This window comes from Mesoplodon bidens (assembly GCF_964165515.1).
Source record: "Mesoplodon bidens genome assembly, chromosome: X".
In the NCBI taxonomy this organism is placed as follows: domain Eukaryota; kingdom Metazoa; phylum Chordata; class Mammalia; order Artiodactyla; family Ziphiidae; genus Mesoplodon; species Mesoplodon bidens.
In genome coordinates, this window is record NC_138163.1 from 51,222,325 (window position 1) to 51,242,816 (window position 20,492).

Below are 20,492 nucleotides of genomic sequence, written 5' to 3' on the forward strand. Positions count from 1 at the left end.
TACGTCGCCCCAGGGCGCCTGGGAAATATCCAGTGTGCGTGTCTATTATGACCGACCCTAAGTAAGGGCCATCGGCAGGCTGGGTCTGGCCACTGCCGGCGCCGCTGCTCTCAGAGGCCAGAAGGCATGGGCTGTCGGCCGCCACCGGGAGGGCGGACGAGGCGGAGGTTTGTAGCACTTGTTTTGGGCAGAAGGCGTAGGCATGTCCTGCCTCCAGCCGCGCTTGGACAGGGGAACGGAAGTGAGAGGGGGTGAGGAGACGGGGGAACTGATAGAGTGACGGACCCGGCGGCGAAAATTGAGGGCGTGGGTGTCGGAAGGGGACGTGTAACTATTACGAAGGTGATGAGTTGTGTGAATCTTTTGGGAAGTATTTGGGGTTGGGAGAGGTGGCGAATAGACGAATGGAGGGTAAAATCAGCAGGGTGAAAACGTGTTGTTGGCGGGACACCAGCACATATGAATCGTACCTATATGGGATGATTTTATTGGAGTGATTTTATTGGGCTCCTGGTTTCAGATTCTACTTTTGATGGGTTGACTCCCTTTAACAAATTACTAAGTACTTGCTCTGTGCTGGGTACTGTACTAGAAGTTCTGTAGAGGAAAGGAATTAGCCTTTATCCTCGACACTTAGAGCCTGTCAGTTACTATATGCACTTGGAGACAGGCAATTAACAATACAAGGAGGTAGAGATACCCCAAGTGTTTTGACAACCTACTGGGTGCCACAGACTCTCCTGAGGTTGCCATCTGGGATGATCTTTGATGTGGTGATTTGACATATATTTTAAAGATAAAATAAGCAGGGCAGAACTATGCAATTTTCTCCAAGCGTGTTCCCTCCCTGTTTAGCTCAGGTGCAGCTACCTGGAGGACTGAGTAGCAGGTAAGGCCCAAACTCGTTTATTGCTGGTGAGAGCATTTGTCCATCACAGTGGCCCTTCCAGGACCCCTGCTGGAGAGTCACTCTTAACTTGAGATCAAGGCCTCCCCTTGCACGCATAGCCTGCAAGCTCTGGGTAGGACCAGAGTGCAGAACTCAAGGGCTCTCTGCCTTAACCATATGAAACACTTCTGTGCCAGCTCTTTGGTTTTCTAGCTTACTCAGTTCATAGCAGGGAATTGTGAATTTACCTGGAATCCTAAGCAATCTTTTTAAAAGTTTGAATCATCAAACCTGCTGCATTGTTTACCAGAGAAAAAACAGTATAGCAGACAGTCCAAGTCAGTGGTTCTCAAACTTTCCTGTGCATCAGAATCAGCTGGGGGGCTTGTTAAAACACAGATTACTGGATTCCACCACAGAGTTGCTGATTCTGTGGGTCTGGGGTAGGCCCCCAAATTTACATTTCTAGCAAGTTCCCAGGAGATGCTGATACTGCTGGTTCCGGGACCACACTTGGAGAAGTACTGGTCTAAACAGAACTGAGATTAGTAAACCAGAAAGGACATCTCTAGGGAAGACTGGGCATACTTCTAAAGGTTAGACAAGTCTGAAATAAGTCATGGTAGGTATGAAATAAAACGGATGTGTTTTTGTTGTTCATTTGTATGTTTTGAATGGAAGAGCAAACATAAATCTTCCTGAACTAAACAAAGTAAGGTTTGCATCAGCTTTTTCTTCACTCATGGGGTTCAGAGTTCCTTAAATTGTTTAAAAAACAAAGTAGTTCTTTCCTTTTCAGATGTCTCTCTGAGTTATATTCAAGTAGCTAGTTATTTACAGAACTCACACCCCTGCTTGTGTCATCACACCCCCCCCAAATGAGGTGTTCTAATTTCTGGTAATAAATTATGTTTGAAGTTAAAAAATGAAGACAGTTGGGACAATCTAATCAACACAAAGATTTGCATAAGCAGCCAGAATTGAGATGGTGTGATAAGTAGTTTTATTTATTTTTCCACCCTCAGTGAAACCCCTTCCTCTTCAGAGGAAATAATCAGTTTATTCACTGTAAAGCACAGAAGGAACCAGAATTCTTACTGTGCCAGAGATTAACTTGAAACCTTCCTTGAGGGATTTACCTAAACAGCCTACTGGAGGGTGGCAGTCCCCAGTTCTACCTACCCTCCATACCCTCCCATGAGCCTGAAAAAGGCCAGGACAGATTTTTAGAAATGTCACCCATTCTAGACCTGTCAATGTAGGATCCCAAAATTCCCCACAGGCCAGTTACAAAACCAAACCAAACCCAAAACCAAACATGCAGACCCACATAAAACACACAAAAAAGTCCAGATAAACTGGCCTTGGTCTATTGTGAGCCTTTTCAGGGGCCAGCAAGATGCTAGGATGACCAGTGCCCTGGATGTTTCAGAAATCTAAGGGTCTGTCATATCCGCATTGCAAGGGAGTCAGCAGGACACTGTAGGGGGAAGAAAAAGTTTTCCTTGACTCTCTTAGCGTCCCTGGCTGGCTCTGAAAATTAAACTGACAAAGACAGATTAACAAGAGAGAAGCATACAAATGTATTTAATGTAAGTTTTCCATGACACAGGAGCCGGCATAGGGAAATGAAGACCCAGAGAAACAGAGCTGAGTATTTTATGCTAGGTTTGATGAAGATTGGGAAGTCATGGAGAAATATGACAAATTAAGGAGTATGAGAGAAGTGTAGTAAACTGGGGGAGACTTAACAAGTCCTGTTTGTTAGGATTTTTCTCTACATCCCTTTGTATTTGGAGATAAAGATTCTCCTTTCCTCTGGATATAAGGAGGGAACCTCTCACATGAGGGTTTTATGACCTGTCTCAGGGGAGAAGAGGGGCAAGAGGTCAAGTGTCTTTCTTGTTTCTGCCATTTACTCAAATTCCTTCAGCTTTAAAATATTCACTGTGCCACAGTGCCATATTTTGGGGTAGCGTGTTCTGAACCTTGTCGGCAGTCACACACACGACTTTTGAATTTCAATTAAATTTCACTTATGGTTGGTGAGCCTTTCAGTTATACTTGTGCACTGACTTCACATCCGTTTTATTTCATATCTACCATGACTTATTTCAGACTTGTCTAACCTTTAGAAGTGTGCCCAGTCTTCCCTAGAGATGTCCTTTCTGGTTTACTAATCTCAGCCCTCATCTCTGCCTAATTCACACTTAGTCTTACAGACAGTATAATTTTCTATGAAATATGAGGAGATAAAAAGGAATAAAATAAACCTATTATTTTGAACTATGTATCACTGTGTCCTAAGTAATTCCTAAGTAGGAATGATTTAATTTTGTTGCTTGAACACTCAATAGCTTATGGACCCTGTGAGCAGACAGATGGATGCTGAAGAGAATTTGGGGCCATCTGTGTCAGAGCAGCAAACACATGATTACTCCAGAATTCAGATTCAGACAGGATTGTTTGCAGTCCAGACTTCTTGCTTGTTACAGCTGATTCCCTAAACAACTTTAAATCAGTAAGTATCTCTCACCTGAAGTGGAGTGGGCTTTTAGGTCTGGCACTTAACCACAAGGCTATGGATGTCATTGCTTTGTTTGGAATGGTTTTTTTGAGGATGGGAGTTCTTACATCAAGTGAGTGAGAACTATAAAGTAGAGGGGAGAAGGGTAATTATCATAATATCATGTTTCTTTGCAAAATAAGATTAGAGAAAAATGAAGAACTCACTAGGAGGAAGAGGAGGCAGAAGTATATTCTAGAATCTGGAATCTGCAACTGATGAGCCAGTTGCTGGGTGTATAACTTATTGCTTTTCCCACAGTAGAGGCCTAAACCCCCATGTGCCTGCAGCCAGGTTCCCCTTAGGTCCTGTGATCTGTTGGGGACAGGGTAGCTATTGCCGCTATTTATCATGATAACTTTTCTGCACTTGATAAGGTGATAAAGAAACCCTGATAACCTAATCTCATATAAATATGTATTTTTTAAAACTATGGAAGCATTTTAATAGCCTCTGGAGATCCAAGGAATTCATATAATTGTCTTCCAAAACTGCATGTAAAAGAGCCAAATCCAAAGTCTTACTGAAAGCTGGAGTTCAGGAGATCAGAAATGGCCTTGCCAGAAATGTGTTTTCTAATTTCAGGGTCCTTAGAGGAGTTCCAGTGCCCTGCAGCCAAAGTCCACCAGGAACATATCTATGGTTTAACAAGTCGTGTTGGTTAGTTAGTGAGTTGAGGGAGAATGCACACCATGGGGAACTGGTGAAACATCTCAGAGGGTGTTAGAAAGGACTTATTATAGGATTTGGACTTGTGTTAGGTGATTTGGGGGAGGATTTAAAGAAGCGAGGCTTTGCTCTGGATTGGATTCTGTTAGGAAGTAACAGACTGTACATAGGGGTAATTCCATGATTGGGTATCTTTTTTTTTTTTTTTTTTGCGATACGCGGGCCTCTCACCGCTGTGGCCTCTCCTGTCGTGGAGCACAGGCTCCGGACGCGCAGGCTCAGCGGCCATGGCTCACGGGCCCAGCCGCTCCACGGCCTGTGGGATCTTCCCAGACCGGGGCACGAACCCGTGTCCCCTGCATCAGCAGGCGGACTCTCAACCACTGCGCCACCAGGGAAGCCCCATGATTGGGTATCTTAATGAATCTTATCTAGGATAGACCAGAAGGAGGCTAATTGGTAAAGTAGCAGCTATTAGCCAGGATAGGAGGATGTCTGCTTATGTTGTGGTTTGGTCAAAGTTCATGTTTTGTCTCTTTTCAGACATGACTATGCAGTAGTCTTGCTTTTGTCACAGAGTGGCCTTGTCTGATGTTGATGGTCTGTGAAATTGGTTACGCTCATCAGGAGAACAACAAGGCCTAGCTGTGAGGGCCAGGACAGCTCCTATATGTCAGTGGCTGTTTTTCTCCTCAGAGTGATCAGTGTCAGGTCCAGCAGCCTGTAGGAGACCAAATTCCCTTTCTGCCAGAAGCTGTATATAGCAGAGAAATAGTTAGATGTGTTGAACAGGAAAGATTGAGGGCTGGGTGTGGATGAAAGCATCTGGTTACCCACTAACAGAACTTAGGAGCCTCAGTGAGAAATAGCAGTCTCCTGAGATTGTTTCCCTTTAAAAAAATCATAAGAGTATACTTAAGCAAGGTAAGTGGATGGGAGAATATAGCAGATTGTATTTTTCAAAGATGGCCAGAACAGTACCTCTCATCCCATGCTCTCTTCTATAATGTGACCTTGCCACCCTTCCATTGAGAAGTCGGGTTGACGTCCCCTCTGCTTTGAATCTAGGCAGACTTTGATTGTCTAAATCAATAGAATAGGGAGAAATGAGACTCTGTGACTTCTGAGGCTAGGCCATAGGAGTCAGTGTGGCTTGTGCCTTATCTGCAGGGACATTGACCTTTAGAGTCCTGAGCTGCCATGTAAGAAGTCTGACTACCCTGAGACTGCCATGCTTTGAGAAAGCCCAAGTTCATGGTGAGGCCACCTACAGGTCCTCTGGTCAGCAGTCCCAGCTGATAGCAAACATCAACCGGGAGACCTGTTAGTGAAGACACCTCTAGATGATTAAAGCCCCCAGCTGTTGAGTCTTCCCAGCTGAGGCTCCAGACATCATGGAGTAGAAGCAAGACATCCCTGCTGTATCCTGAATTCCTGAACAGATTCCGAGAACAAAATGAAATGATTGTTTTGCACCACTGAGTTTTGGATTGGTTTAGCAGAAAGCAATAGTAACCCAAACAGAGGTAGAAATGTTAGTTAACACAAAAGAAATGGAGTGAAAGGAGCAAGGAAGGCAAGTAATTGTAAGAGGGAAAACAGGCTATAGGGACAAAGCATTTCGCTTTGCTGTTGCTCCTGCTGCTGCCGAGCTCTTTGATTCCAGAGTGGACAGAAGAGGGAAGAATGGAAAGGGAAGTTATCCAGTACACTAAATGAAACTTCTGTAGATAATTGCACCTCCTTTTAAAATAAGATCTGGAACTATTTAGTTATTTCTTTAATTGAACATCTTGATTAACAGAAGTATGTGGGTTTTTTTTTTCCATAAGGAAACAAGTAGTGACCCTAATTAACAGTATTTATTAACCAGAGGGTGAGGGACGATGCTCTCCTCTATATCATTGTATGAGGTTGGAGGAAATCACAGTGTTATTTCCAATGACATGTATAGAAGTTTTATTCTTTTAATCTGGCAGAATATGGTTCACTTTTAAAGCCTCCGTATGTGTCTATATTTTACACACACGAATAGCTCTTGCTGGGTAAGTCATTCAATCTGTAAGTTAGAATAGAAGTCCTAGTACTATTATTGGAATTGTGTAATTGGTGAGCACTCAAAAGATATTGGTTATAAATGTTGAGTACAACCACCAACTGACCTCCTGGTTATGGGCCAAGTACAGAATGTCTCAGTCTCTTGTTTCTTTGTAAAAATTCATGTGAATTTGGTGTTTGGCTCTTTCAATGTGTTCCAGCCACACTGAACTCCCCCATTTGAACCTTGATCACCCCTCTCCTACTGCTGGTTCTGCTTATTCCCTATACATTCTTCCTTGAAAAGTATTCCTGTCTGTTCACACATATCCTAATCTTTTCCAACACTCAAGGCCCAAAGTCAGTGAGCGCCACTTGTTTGGAACCCTAGATCTCGTGTTCTCCTCTTCATAACCTTTCCTTGTTTCTCTTTTCTGCCACCTTCAGTTTGCATTATAGTTATCTGGGCATGTGTCTGGCCCTCCCACCAGTCTGTGAGCCCCTGGAAAACAGAATCTATATTAGATTGATTTGGGGGTTCCTCACAGCTCCAAGAGGGATGTTTTGTTCATCTTTAGGATCTGCAGAGAGGACACCTGAGCCTGAAGATGCTAATGAAGATCATATATCCAGTCAGTGGCAGAGCTAGGGCCAGAACCCGGGTCTCCTAATTCACAGCTTGATGTTTTCCACTAGATGAAGGAGAAGAAGAGGAAGCAGGGGAGAGGAAAAGCAGGAGGATGTAGTATGCTTCATGAGTGCAAACCTTTGGTATCTGTTTCATTCACTACTGCATTCCCCAGTGCCTAGAGCAGTGCCTGGCACATAGTAGGCACTCAGTAAATATTTACTGAAATAATAAGCAATTGGGGTAAATAGGCATTCATGTACAGGGATGATAACAATGACCTTAGGGGGCATGGGTATTGTTTACTTATCACAAGTCCTTATATCTCATGCATTGCTTTGATGCATGAAAGGAGAAACACAAAGCCAGAAAACCCCAGCTTTTCCTGCGCTTGTATTTTTCCACTGCTCTCTTGCACCACTTATCTTTCCCTGGTAGCAGTTCTGAGGACTCTGAGACAGCTCCCACTGAACTCTTGCATTAATGTTCTGATAAAAGAAAAATATGATGTGCTGGGCACAAAATGTCATTTTATGTAAAAACCTTGGGAAAGTTAATATTTCTTTAAAAGAAAAAAAAGAGCTCATTACTAATGGCTGCCTTTTATTGGCCTTGCTGGGGGCATCACAGTGGGACAATGTGGCTGGGGTCTACGGTTGCCCAAGAGGTCCTGCTCTCTCAGTAGAGCTGACCCCAGGTAATGGAGGCCATAGGTGTGGCTGAAAAACAGGAAATATGATGGATAAAACCATATATATTTTAGCCCCTGTACTTACTGGCCTGTGGCCATCATCCCGATAACTCCTACCTCAAATCTCACTAAGGAAAATCCCATATGCCCTCCCTCCCCAATCTGAATTCTTCCTCCTTTGGCATAGTGATCTTTTGTTTCCTTGCCTTTGCTTATTCGGTTCTGAAAAAGGTATCTTTTCCTTAGCTCTACTCCAATCTTTCTTCTTCCTGATTCCCACACCCAGGGCCAAAGTGATTTTGGCTAAATTTATATAGGAAAAGTATCTCCTTGTCTGTGGTACCTGAAGGTACAGTTTGTAAGATTTAAAATCTGGGGCAGTGGGAGTAGGAAATGCACTTTGGCCTCAGTCTAGTCCTAAGCCACATGGTTTATAAAAACCTCCATTTGAGGAGTTAAGGGAGCTTGCCCAGATGAAGAGCACAGACTCCGGAGGAAGACTGCCTGTGTTGCAGTTTGGGCTCCACATCCCATAGGCTTTGATGACTCTGGGCAAGGTATTAAACCTCTCTGTGTTGTAGTTTTCTTATCTGTAAAATAGAGAGTTGTTAGGGGGATTTGCAGAGTTAATATAGGTGAAGCACTTAGGATGGTGCCTGGCAAACAGTAAGTGCTGTTTATTTTATTCTTTTTTTGTATTAGAGTATAGTTGATTTACAATGTTTTGTTAGTTTCAGGTGTACAGAAAAGTGATTCAGTTATACATATACATATATCCATTCTTTTTCAGGTTCTTTTCCCATATAGGTCATTACAGAATATTGAGTAGATCTCCCTGTGCTATACAGTAGGTCCTTGTTGATTATGTATTTTATATATAGTAGTGTGTATATGTTAATCCCAAACTCCTAATATATCCCTCCCCCACCTTTCCCCTTTGGTAACCATAAGTTTGTTTTCGAAGTCTGTGAGTCTGTTTCTGTTTTGTTTTGGGTTGTTTGTTTGGTTGGTTGGTTTTGGCTGTGCAGCGTGGCATGCAGGATCTTAGTTCCCCAACCAGGGATCGAACCTGTGCCCCCTGCAGTGGCAGCATGGAGTCCTAACCACTGGACCACCAGGGAATTCCCTGTTTCTGTTTTGTGAATAAGTTCATTTGTATCATTTTTTTTAGGTTCCGCATATAAGTGATATATGATATTTGTCTTTCTCTGTCTGACTTCACTTAGCATGATAATGTCTAGATTCATCCATGTTTAAACAATAAGTGCTGTTTAAATGTTAAGTGTTATATCTGTCATTTTTATTATTATTAAAATTATTAAAACAGACCCTTGTGTGTATGTACCATCAGAAGCCTAAGGGGAGACGTGAGTGGCACCCCACATGCATAATAAATAGGTGTTAGAGAAGCCAAACATGTTGAACAGACCCAAAGAATTAAGGAACTTTATCTAAGAGAGTGTTTTCAGGAGTTTTATTTTGGTTGTTTTAATCTTTTACTAAAAACAAATCTCAATTACAAGCCATTGCTTGTGCTTTTGGAATCATGTTTAAGACACAACTGCCTAATCTAAGATTGGGAAGATTGACACCTATGTTTTCCTCTAGTTTTATATTTTAATCTCTTACATTTAGGTCTTTGATCAATTTTGAGTTACTTTTTGCATATAACGTGAAGTAGAAGTCCAACTTCATTCTTTTGCCTGTTAATATCTAGTTGTTCCAGCACCATCTGTTGAAAAGACTATTCTTTCTTATTGAATGATCTTGGCACCCTTGTTGAAAATAAAGGTCCGAGTTTATTTCTGGACTCTCAATTCTATTCCACTGATCTGTATGTTAATCCTCCGCCAGTACCAGTCTTAATTACTATAGCTTTGGGATAATTTTTGAAAGCATGAATTCTGAGTCCTATTACTTACTTCTTCCTTTTTTTTTTCAAGATTGTTTTGGCTGTTTGGACCCTTTGAATTTTCAAGTGATTTTAGGATCATCTCATCCATTTCTGCAAGACAGCAAGGAGTTTGATAGGGATTGCATTGAATCTGTAGAACAATTTATGGAGTATTGCCATATTAACAATATTAAGTCTTCTGATCCATGGGCACGGGATTGTTTGTATTTACTTAAACATTGTTTTGTAGTTTTCAGTATACAAGTCTTGCACTTCTTTTGTTAAATTAGTTCCTAAGTAATTTTTATGCTATTATAAACGGAATTGTTTTATTAATTTCCTGTTTGGAGTATTCATCGCTACTGTATTTAAATGTATTTTGATTTTTGTATTGGATTTTTGTGAATTCTTTTGATTTTATATGTAAAAGATCATGCCACCTACAAATACTTCTTCCTTTCCAACACGGATGCTTTTTATATCTTTTTCTCCCTCATTGCCCTGGCTAGAACCTCCAGCACAATGTGGAATAGAAGTGGCAAGAATGGAAATCCTTGTCTTGTTTCTGGTCTTATGATGTGTCTAGGTGTGAATTCCTTTGAGTTTATCTTGGAATTTGTTGAGCTTCACAGATGTATAGATTAATGTTTTTCATCAAATTTGGAGAATTTCAAGCATATTTTCTTCAAATATACTTTCTGTCCCTTTCTCTTTTTCCTCTCCTTCTGGGACTCATTATGTGTATGTTGGTATGCTCATAGGTCTCTGAAGCTCTGTGCATTTTTCTTCATTCTTTTTTCTTTCTGTTCTGCAGTCTGGCCAATCTCAATTGACTTGTCCTCAATTTTGATGATTCTTTTTTCTGCCAGCTCAAGTCTGCTGTTGAGCCCCTTCGGTGAATATTTTATTTATTGTACTTTTCAACTCCAGAATTTCTGTTTGGCTCTTTTTAATAATTTCTGTCTCTTTATTGATATTCTCTGTATGGTGAAACATCCTTATCATACTTTTAAGTCTCTGTACATGGTTTGATTTAATTAGTTCTTTCAACATACTTATAATAGGTTATATGAAGCCTTTGTCTAGTAAGTCTAATGTCTCAGCTTCCTCAGGGAGTTTCTATTGACTGATATTTTTCCTGCATTTGGGCCTTCCTTCCTTCCTCCCTCCCTCCCTCCCTTTCTCTCTCCCTTTCTTTCTTTCTTTCTTTTTCTTTCTTTTCTTTCTTTCTTTCTTTCGTGTGTCTCATGTTTTTCTGTTTAAAAGTGGACATTTTGGGGGCTTCCCTGGTGGCACAGTGGTTGAGAGTCCGCCTGCCGATGCAGGGGACACGGTTTCGTGCCCCGGTCCGGGAAGATCCCACATGCCGCGGAGCGGCTAGGCCCGTGGGCCATGGCCGCTGAGCCTGCACATCCGGAGTCTGTGCTCCACAACGGGAGAGGCCACAACAGTGAGAGGCCCGCATACCGCATACTGCAAAAAAAAAGGGGGGGGGGACATTTTGAATACTGTGGCAACTCTGGAAATCACATTCACACTGCAAGGGTTTGTTGTTGTTGCTATTTGTTTAGTGTCTTTCTTGGACTAATTCTGTAAAATCTGTATTTCCTGTTGTGTGTAGCCACTTAAGTCTTGCCCAGTTATATCACTGTGGCTTAGTTGTCAGCTAATAATTGGTCAGAGGTTTTCTAAAGTGTCTTGAACCAATAACCCTCCCACTTTTTGCAGAAAGGCTCTGCGTGTATTGTGGTACACTGTCAGCACTCTGGTAAGCGGTTCACAATTATGCCTTAGCCTTCACTTCCTGTTTTCACAGACTCTCAAGGTTAGCCAGAGGTGAGACATGGGAGCCTTCTAATGTCTTTCCTGGGCATGTGCACAGCCCTTAATGTGTGTGTACTTTTAGATCCTCAGAAATGTATTGTAGCTTTTCAAAGACCTTTTTGGACATCTCATTCTCCAGATCTTCCTTTTAAGTCTTTTGGTCAGTCTTTTGTTTTTCCCAACAGGTATCATGGCCTGAGCAGCTGTGGTGTTAAACAATTGCCACTGATAATGTCTGGCAAATGCCCTGTAAATAGGGCTTTTCCCACTGTCTCACGCCCTGCTCACACCCTTAACTACAAGCCATGGGAAAGAGGCTTTTCAGGGAGCTGACCGATCAAATAGTCATAGTGCTCTGAGGATGGGAGTTTTTGAGGAGCTCCAGGCTATTTTGCCCCCACCAGTGACTGTCAGACAGCTGGCTTTCATGGCCTTTTACCATGGGTGTGAGGCTGCTGGTTTTCAAGGCTACCGCTGAACAGGAGAGAGGGGGTTGAAATAGGGCAAGTTAAAAGGCCCCAAAGATCAGTGTTCTTAGCAAGACTCAGTAGTTTTCTTGAATAAATGCTCCTCAGATTGTCTGCAAACTTTTGAATCATTTCCATAGTTCTGAAAAAGTTGATTTTAACACTTTTTGCCAGTGTTCTCATTGCTGTTTTGCAAGAGTGGATCTTCAGAGGTTCCTACTGTGCCATTCTGAAAGCTCCTACTCACAGATTTTTATTCTGTCTAGGGTACAATCAGATCTCCATCTAAAATAACAATCTTGTGTGGATATTTGGGTCAGAACTTCTTAGCAGTGGGCAGGATTTGGACTAACAATGAAAATGCTGAAGATGGCCTCTTCCTGTGTCTTCAGGACTGTCCTGGACTGAGGCTGGGCTACGATCATGAGTAGGACAGTGGATGAAAACTATGGGCAGCCAGTGAGATAATGTTGTTTTTTCCCCAACTAGGTTGTTTCTTTCTGTGCTCATAGGCATCTGAAAACCTGGAGATATGTTTGAGCCAAACTTCTGCAGAGATGGGCCACCAGTTCCCCTTTACTGTTCACCATATTCCCCAGAAAGTTTATTTGACTTGGACCTTTCCTTGAGAAGGAATTTGGGAGAGAATGATATTAAAAAGGGGGAAACAAACACTTACTGAATGAACCAATGAGTAGTGGGCTGGAGAGATCAGGGAAGGCTTCCTGCAGGAGGCACGGGCTTGATCTGATCCTGCAAGAATGGGTACGTGTTGGTTAGTTGAAGAAAATGTGTGGTGAGTAGGAAAGCAGTTAAATTTAATGCAACCAATTGAGATATCTGTAATTAATTCCCCTCACTGAGCCACTGTAAGAATATATCCCAGGCTTATCCCTGGGAGAAAGCCAGAGACTAGGCAATGATAAAAAAAAAAAATGGGGGAGGCAGTATATCATAATGGTCAAGAATTCAGGTTCTGATGTCAGACTGCTTAAGTTCAAATCCCAGACTTTCTGCTTATATGCTTATTAGCTGTATGATCCTGGGCAATTTAACCTCTCTGACCCTATTTATCTGTGAAATAGGGGTACCTTCCTGCCTCACAGGTTTGGTGAGAAGATTAAATGGGATAATGCATCAATAGTGCAAAATACAATGCCTTGCACAGAGTAAGTGCTCACCAATATTTTTTTTCTTCCAGTTTTGAGGCATAATTGACATACACCGCTGTATAAGTTTAAGGTATACAGTATAATGATTTGATTTACGTATATCATGAAGTGATTATCACAATAAGTTTAGTGAACATCCGTCATCTCATATAGGTACAGAATTAAAGAAATAGAAAAAACAGTGTTCTTTGTGATAAGAAGGCTTAGGATTTACTCTCTTAACAACTTTCATATATAACATACAGCAGTGTTAATTGTATTTATCATGTTGTACATTATATCCCTAAGGCAGCCAGATTTTTAATCTGAGTCCAGCCACGAATCCAGGTACCAAATGCACAAAGCTGGAAACCATGTCGGTATGGTCAGAATTGAAATTGTTTTTGAATGCTTCCTGCAATTGCTTTGTTTATTTCTGTTCAGTTCACCTTTAGAATTTGGTAGCATATTATTGAAAATGCCAGCATGTTTCCATATGTTAGGAAGAATTGTATGGAGTGTTTTTTGTTTATGTTTGAGGGACAGAACATTAAACAGGGCACTGCAATAGAGGCAGGGATCCCACAGAGAGAACCCCCAGGGCCTAGGTGAGATTCAGAGGGATGGAATCAAGTCCTTGATCAGCTTAACCTCCTGGGAGTAGATTCTACTACCTGAGCTTTTCTCTCCTTGGGTTTCAGAGGTCCAAGGTTTTTATTTATTCACTCATCAAACAGGCACTGGGGAGGGTGGAGGCACAGTGGTATTTTTTTTTTTAACTAGAGCAGGGGCTCTGGACCCAGGTCAGGCTTGAATCTGAGCCCTAACATTTCCTAGCTCTGTGACCTTGGGCAATTTGCCTAACCTTTCTGTGCCTCTGCAGGATAATATCTGTCTCATAGAATTACTGTAAGAGTTAAATGAGTTAATACATGTGTACATAAAGGACTTAGACAAGTTCCTGGCATATAGTAAATGTTCAACAAATGTTAAATGTAACTAATTTTATACTGGGTGGGAAGGTGATTATTTTAATTTTCTGTTTACATGTTTAACTCTGTTTATATGCTCAATTAAACAGAATTCAACTGTTCACTCTTGTGTCTCCCATGCCTAGTAATTTTGTTAGGTGAATGAATGTTCACTGGTAAACAATCCTTATGTAGTGAGAGGTGCTATAACAGAGCTTGAGTACAAGGCACTTTGCAGGACATGAGGGATATGATGTGTTATCCTCAACTTTGAGCAATTCAGGGAACATTTGGTTGAGAGGGGCTGTTCCCTTCTAGAATTTTCAGTGCAGTCAGATCTATGAGAGCCAACTGCATCCAGGAACTAGGTAAAGCGATGCTAGAGAGCCACCAGGTGGCAGTACTGCACAGGGATTCAAGTAGCAGAGGAAAAGAGGAGCCCTTTCCAGCCAAGAGTTCATGTTTATGTCTGACGCAGTTTTTCTCTCCTCTCCACAGAAATTCAAGCCATGATTTCTTCCCCTTTGTTCTGCTGGTTTTGGAGCACTGCTATTCCTACCCAAGGCTGCTTGGGAGTCATCTAGCGCTCAAGCTACTCTATCTTTACCAGGCAGAGGAGAGAAATGATGCTGAGTATATTTCCAGTTCTTTGCATGTTGGGCTTCTAACTCCACACCACCGACTTGTTTCTCCTGCTGTGCCCTGGATGGAATTAAAAGAGTGAAGTGAGAAGCAAAACTAACATTTTTTGAGGCAGCAGGCACTGTGTCAGAAACTTTATATAATCACGTTGTTGAATTGCCACAGAACCCTGAGAGATTAATTTTGTCATTTATTTTGTCCATCATCTTGCTTCAGCAATTATTAACATAGGCGTGGCCAGGCTTGTTTCAGCTATACCCCCCATCCAACACCACTGGATTATTTTCAGGCAAATCCCAGATAATTTTTCACTGCATAATTTTGTTTTTAAATACTTTCTTACATTCTTCTAAAAGGTAAGGACTTTTAAACACACCACAGTATCATTATAACACTTAAAAAAACCCAAGCCATAATATCCTAACATTATCAAATATATACCAAGTATTCAAATTTACCTAGTTGTCTCATTTTTAAAATTGCATTTGGTTCATTCACATCTGGATTCAAACAAAGTTCAAAGATTTAATTCATTTGATATATGAGCTGTGAGCCATTTTACATAGAGGGAAACTGAGGATCAGAGAGGATCATCAGTTCAGTATTCAAAAACAATTCTCTATTGAATCAGACCTGGTACCAGATGTTGGGGATACAAAGATTAGGAAGACCCAAGTCTCTGCTTCAAGGAACTCAGTCTTATGCTCCTGTAATGCTCTGTGAATATATCTATCACAAGACTTAATACACTATGTTATTAGTATGTGGTTGTGTATCTGTCTTCCCAGATAGGTGGCAAATTCCTTAGAAGGCAGGGGCCAGTTCATAGTCAACGTTGTAATCTGTAACACCTTACGGAGAAACCCGAACAAACTTTTTGGCCAACCCAATACTTAACGTAGTCCCTGGTACATAGTAGGTATTTAACAACTATGGGGAAAGGAATAATTTTGTCTGACTGGGCAGTGGGAACCAGTGAAGAGTTTCAGGCAGGGCAGTGGCATGATAAGGTTATCACTGTAGGTAGGTGACACATGTCATCATTTGGATTGGAGGCAGAGAAGGGGCTATTGCTGAGTTCATACTACAGAGGAGGAGTGCCAGACTAAAGCAGTGGTGGTGAGTATGGAGAGGAGAAGACAGACTGGAGAGTTACTGAGGATGTGAATTTGGCAGTGTTTGGTAATTTCTTAGATGTAGAGAATGAACGTTTCTGGCTTGGGTAATGGTAGTGCCACCAGTAGATTGAGTGCAAAGAGGAGAAGCAAGTTTGGGGTGGAAGATGAGTTCCACTTTGGACATGCGAAGGTTGTGTCCATGTGATCTTCAGGAGGATGTGTGAGACCAGAGCCCAGGTCGGAGGTCAGGAGTGAAGATCAAGGGATCACAGCGTGTAGGTGGAGCTTGAAAGCCTGAGGGTAGATGCCATCACTCGGGAGAGGACATGCAGTGAAACAGGGAGCGGACTAAGGAGGAAGCCCTGACACTTACCAAGGGAGTGGAAAATGAGAAGCCCATGAGAAAGATGAAAAAGGAACAGCCGGGGAGACTGGAAAAAAATCAGGACAGTGTGGTGCCACAGAAGCCAAAAGAGGAAAGAGTTCAGGAGAGAGGGAGTGGGAGTGGTTGACACTCTTGAGGCAGGTAAGGAAGTGGTGGTAGAGGATAGCTCAGTGCTACAGCCAGGGTGTGCTGGGTGGTGGAGGAGTGGCAGGTGGTGAGCCTAGAAAGGCCAGTTGGTCCCTCATCCAAAAAGGCCTTGGTCACCCAGCTGTGGAGTTAAGACTTCATTCTGTAGATAATGGGGAGTCATCAAGAGGTTTCAAAAAGGAGTGACCTGGTCAGATCGGGGTGCTCTAGAAAAGTCAGGCTGAGGCAGTGTGGAGAATGCTGTGGAGGAATAGGACTGGAGGCAGGGCTCCTTGGAGTGGAATAAAGTGGCACTTGGGCAGTGGAGGTATGGACTGTCTTCCAGGACTTTTAGTAGGTAAAATTGGCAGGCATTGAAAATGGTAGCTAACACTCACTGAGCTTTTATTATGTGCCAGGCGCTACTCTCAGTGCTTATGTGAATTATCTCACGTAATTCTCACAACCGATCTATGGGGTAGATAACATTATTGACCTCATTTTATGCCTGAGGAAACTGAGGTACAGAGAGATAAAGCAATTTGCAGAGGATCACAGAGCGGGTAAACGACAGAGCCTAGATTTAAGTCCAGGTGGTTGGTTCTAACCCACTCTAACCTGTTTCACTGCATGCCACTCTTAACTTCTAGATTGCTTTGCCTTGATTAGATGTGGGGAGTGAGGGTGTTAGGATTAGGTTCAGCTGTGAGCTATCAGACATCCAAAATAACAGTGGATTAAACAGGATAGAAATTCATTTCTCTTTCATTAAAGAAAGAAATTCATTAAACCCTAGAAGGCTTAATGGCCTGTCATCTCCACAGTGTGACACTTGTCCCCATGGTAGAAGACAGAGCTTTAGTCATCACGTTCATGTTCTAAGCAGCAAAATGCCATGTGGAGAGAAGGAAAGAACAGATACTGGGGACAACTGGCAGTCTCTGCTATAAGAGAAGTTCCAGAACTTTGCCATGGGTGATTGCAAGGAGGATGGGGTTACCAGGAGTTGAGGTGGAGAACACAAGAAACCTGTTAGACCTTTATTATTTTTGTTTGTTTACCCAGGGTCTTTCCCTTCCCTTGGAAACAAAACCCTATTTTTTCAGGGAGAGTGCTGCTCCTCTCCTGTCCAGCCATGGAGTTCTAGTTGGTGTTTCCAGTCCAAGTACCCTGTCATCTCCCCAGTCTCAGTTGATTTGATTGGTTGGCATATGGGCGTGTGATCTAGATCAGAACAATCAGAATCCTTCTCTTCAATTTTTTTAAACCAACTTAAATGGGGGAAAGTATTGTGTCCCACTTTCATGGCACAGCTTAGAGATGTGTGGCCAGGACCTATTGGTGGCCCTTTTACAACTACAAGGAGGAAGCTTGTCTGAGAAAATGCAGTCAGCATGCAGGATGAGCTGTAAATTCCTATTAGTGTTCAAGTCTCTGGTCTTGTCCTTGAGGCCCATCCACATCCTTGCCCTTTGTATGATTATGTGAGACTTCCAATAAATTCCCTCTTGTGTTCAAGTCAAAGTTGTGTTTCTGTCACTTGCAACCAATAAAGTCCTGATTAAAGCTGTATTCTAAAAGTTAATTCTGGAATCAATGTAGGTGTGCTTAGGGTTTGTGTGTGTGTGGGGGGGTCATAGTAAATAGTAACCAGAAGCAGAAAGATAACTTATGAGACTGTTTTAATAGTCTACATGAGAAACAATGAGAATCTGAACTAAGGGGATGTCAGTGGGTACTGTAGCTCCTGGCCAGTCTTGCCATGTCTCTTCTACACCTTGAATCAGTTGCCCATATCTACATATTGATCATCTCTACCTGGATGGAATGCAACAGGTTGCTGTTCATTTTGAGCATGTTTTCCTCTGTATCCTTGGACATAGGTATAATAGCTGCTTAAAAACTCCTCTCTGTTAATTCCAACATCTACATCATCTTGGGGGCTAGTCTTCATTGATTACCTTTTTTCTTCAGTATGGGGCACATTTTTCTGTTTCCGATATGCCCAGTCATTTGGATTTGTCAGAGGACATGTTGTAGAGAATCTGGATTCCATTGTGTCCCTCTGAAGAGTATTGATTTTTTTTGTTTTAGCAGGTAGTCAACTTGACAGAACTCAAGCTCCATACTCCATTTTCCCTGCAGTAAGTACCACCTGAAATTTCTATTCAGTTCTTTCAGTTTTATCTGAGCTATTTGGAGACTGCCCTGTGTGTGCATGGTTCAGAGGTTGGCCAGAGAGTTGGACAGAGTTTATACACAGAATCTAGGGCTCCACCTGTCAAGATCTCTCCATTCCAGTATTTTACCTCCATAGGCTCCAGCTGCTGAAATCCTGAATTCTGTCTTCCGGTAAAGACTCAGTTTTGCAACCTATCCGGTGACTGATTGGGGCCTGCTCTGTGGCTAAAAGCCTTAAAAATTGGGAATCTCACCTAGTTCTAATCCTGTCCTTTAACTGTAGTTTCTTTTCCAGTTTCTTCATGCTTCAGGTTGTTTGTCAGTACTTTCAGGTAGTTGTTTTTTAATATTTTGTCCAGAGTATATTGTTATATCTGAAGGAAAGGTGGCTTGATAGAAGCTACTCGGTCATTTATTGGAAGCCAGAACCTGCCTGGTCACTATTGTATAACCTGTGGCCAATATAGCAAGACTCTTCTAGTCAGGTAATAAGAAATTATACCCAGATTATATCCAGATGTTAGCTCTCAATGATGTGACTTGAAAAAGGCAGTTTTATAACCAGATAAGCTAAATGTGATGAAGTTTCAGGATGACAGGTTTGGAGGTATGAGAAGCTTGATAAGCCCCCACCTGGGCTTTTCCATGAGCTAAAATGAGTTCACTCTGGACAGGCAGGGTCCTGCTTCCACAAACCTGAGTGCCTTTTTCCATAAGGAGATTCACTTTTTAAATATCCCCTGTCCTGCTATCTCTTAGTCACCTCCTCTTTAAAAAAATTATCTGAGTTTATTGTAGTAAATGTAACCTCTGTATAATTCACAGATCAGAATGAGAGGCCAAGGCCCCTACCCAGTCCTCTGCCAGATCTAGTATCTGGGATGGAGAAGAGTGGATAAATTGCAAAACTTTTTAGCAGGTTGAATGGTTGGGGATTGGTGACAAAGTATATGAGGTGGAATTAGAGGGTAGAGTTAAGGATGACTTCCAGATTTCTGCCTTGGACATCTGGAAGGATGGTCAATACAAAATAGAGGATGTAAGAGAGAGAGCAAGTTTAAGGGGGAAGATGAATTCAGCTTTGGCCATGTTTGAGGTACCTGTGGGACATCCAGTCAGAGTACATCTGAGTCTGAGGACTGGAGAGAGATCTTGGATGAAGATGTATAATGGAGAATCTCCAGTGGATAAGTGATAGATGAGGCCATAGTTCTAGATGATGTAACCAAAGAGCATGTACAGGGTAAGAAGAGAACTGATAATGAAGCCCAGTAGTTAAGGGCATAAGAAATGAGTCACTTTAGGAAACTGAGAAACAGAAAAATTAAAGACAAACAAGGAAAGGTGGTATACAAAAGTCAGGGGAGGAGAATTTCATGAAGGAGTTAATGGTCAGTAGGGTCCAGTTCAGCAGAAAAAGCAAGCAAAGCAAGTACTGAAAAACAGGCATTGGATTTAACAACTAAGAGTCTTTACCTCAGAAATGGCAGTTTCGGTGGAGTGGCAAGGAGTTTTGCCACATTGCAGTTTGAGGAGTGCACGGGTGTGGTAGACTTTAACATGTGTTTTCTGTTAACCATTCCTTCCAGTAATCATACTCCTGTATAGTCCCCTAGTCTTGAATCTGGTAAAGGCTCTAAATAAGTTTAACTGATAGAATGCAGGGAAGTGATGGTGCTTGACTTATGAGAGTAGGTCATAAGAAGCCTTATAACTTTTGCCTTGGTCTTTTGGAGCTCCGAGCAATCATTTAAGAAGTCTGATCACCCTACTAGAGAGACCACATGGAGAAATTGTGCGACGACATGGAGAGAGAGAGAGAAGCCCGGCTGCACCCATGGTTCCAGAAATCCCCACCAAGACGCCAAGCATAAAGGAAACCAGAACCATCCTGGCTCCACCAGATCAACCTAGCCGCCAGCCGGATGCTGCCGAGTGGCTCCAGTAGATGCCACGTGGGGCAGAAAAACTGTCCAGTAAGCCTTGCCCAAATTTCTCACCCACCCATTCATTGCAATAATAAAATGATTATTGTTTTCAGTCCCAAGTTTGCGGGTGGTTTATTACACAGCAATGTATAACTGGAACATTGGGCATTGAAGTAATAGAGATTGTAAATGCATGTTATACTTCCAATAAGCTTGGAAAGGGAAAGATCAGATGGCAGCTGGAAGGTCTCATAAGATTGTGGTAGGATTTTTTTAAAGATAGTAGGGACTTGAGAATGTTCACAGCTAATGGGGCAGGAGCTAG

General features: G+C 42.1%; 1 long non-coding RNA gene across 4 annotated transcripts; it reads left to right on the forward strand.

The window, feature by feature from the left end:
• Positions 1 to 38: 38 nt before the first annotated feature.
• On the forward strand, positions 39 to 20,286 carry LOC308608464. Of its 4 annotated transcripts, none has more exons than XR_014014167.1 (6): positions 39 to 167; positions 856 to 889; positions 3,247 to 3,410; positions 14,286 to 14,512; positions 18,153 to 18,202; positions 19,976 to 20,286. It is a non-coding gene; the product is annotated as an uncharacterized lncRNA (long non-coding RNA). The 4 variants fall into 4 exon arrangements; XR_014014168.1 differs by having other exon boundaries at positions 3,267 to 3,410; XR_014014169.1 differs by lacking the exon at positions 856 to 889 and having other exon boundaries at positions 41 to 167; positions 3,267 to 3,410.
• Positions 20,287 to 20,492: the final 206 nt, after the last annotated feature.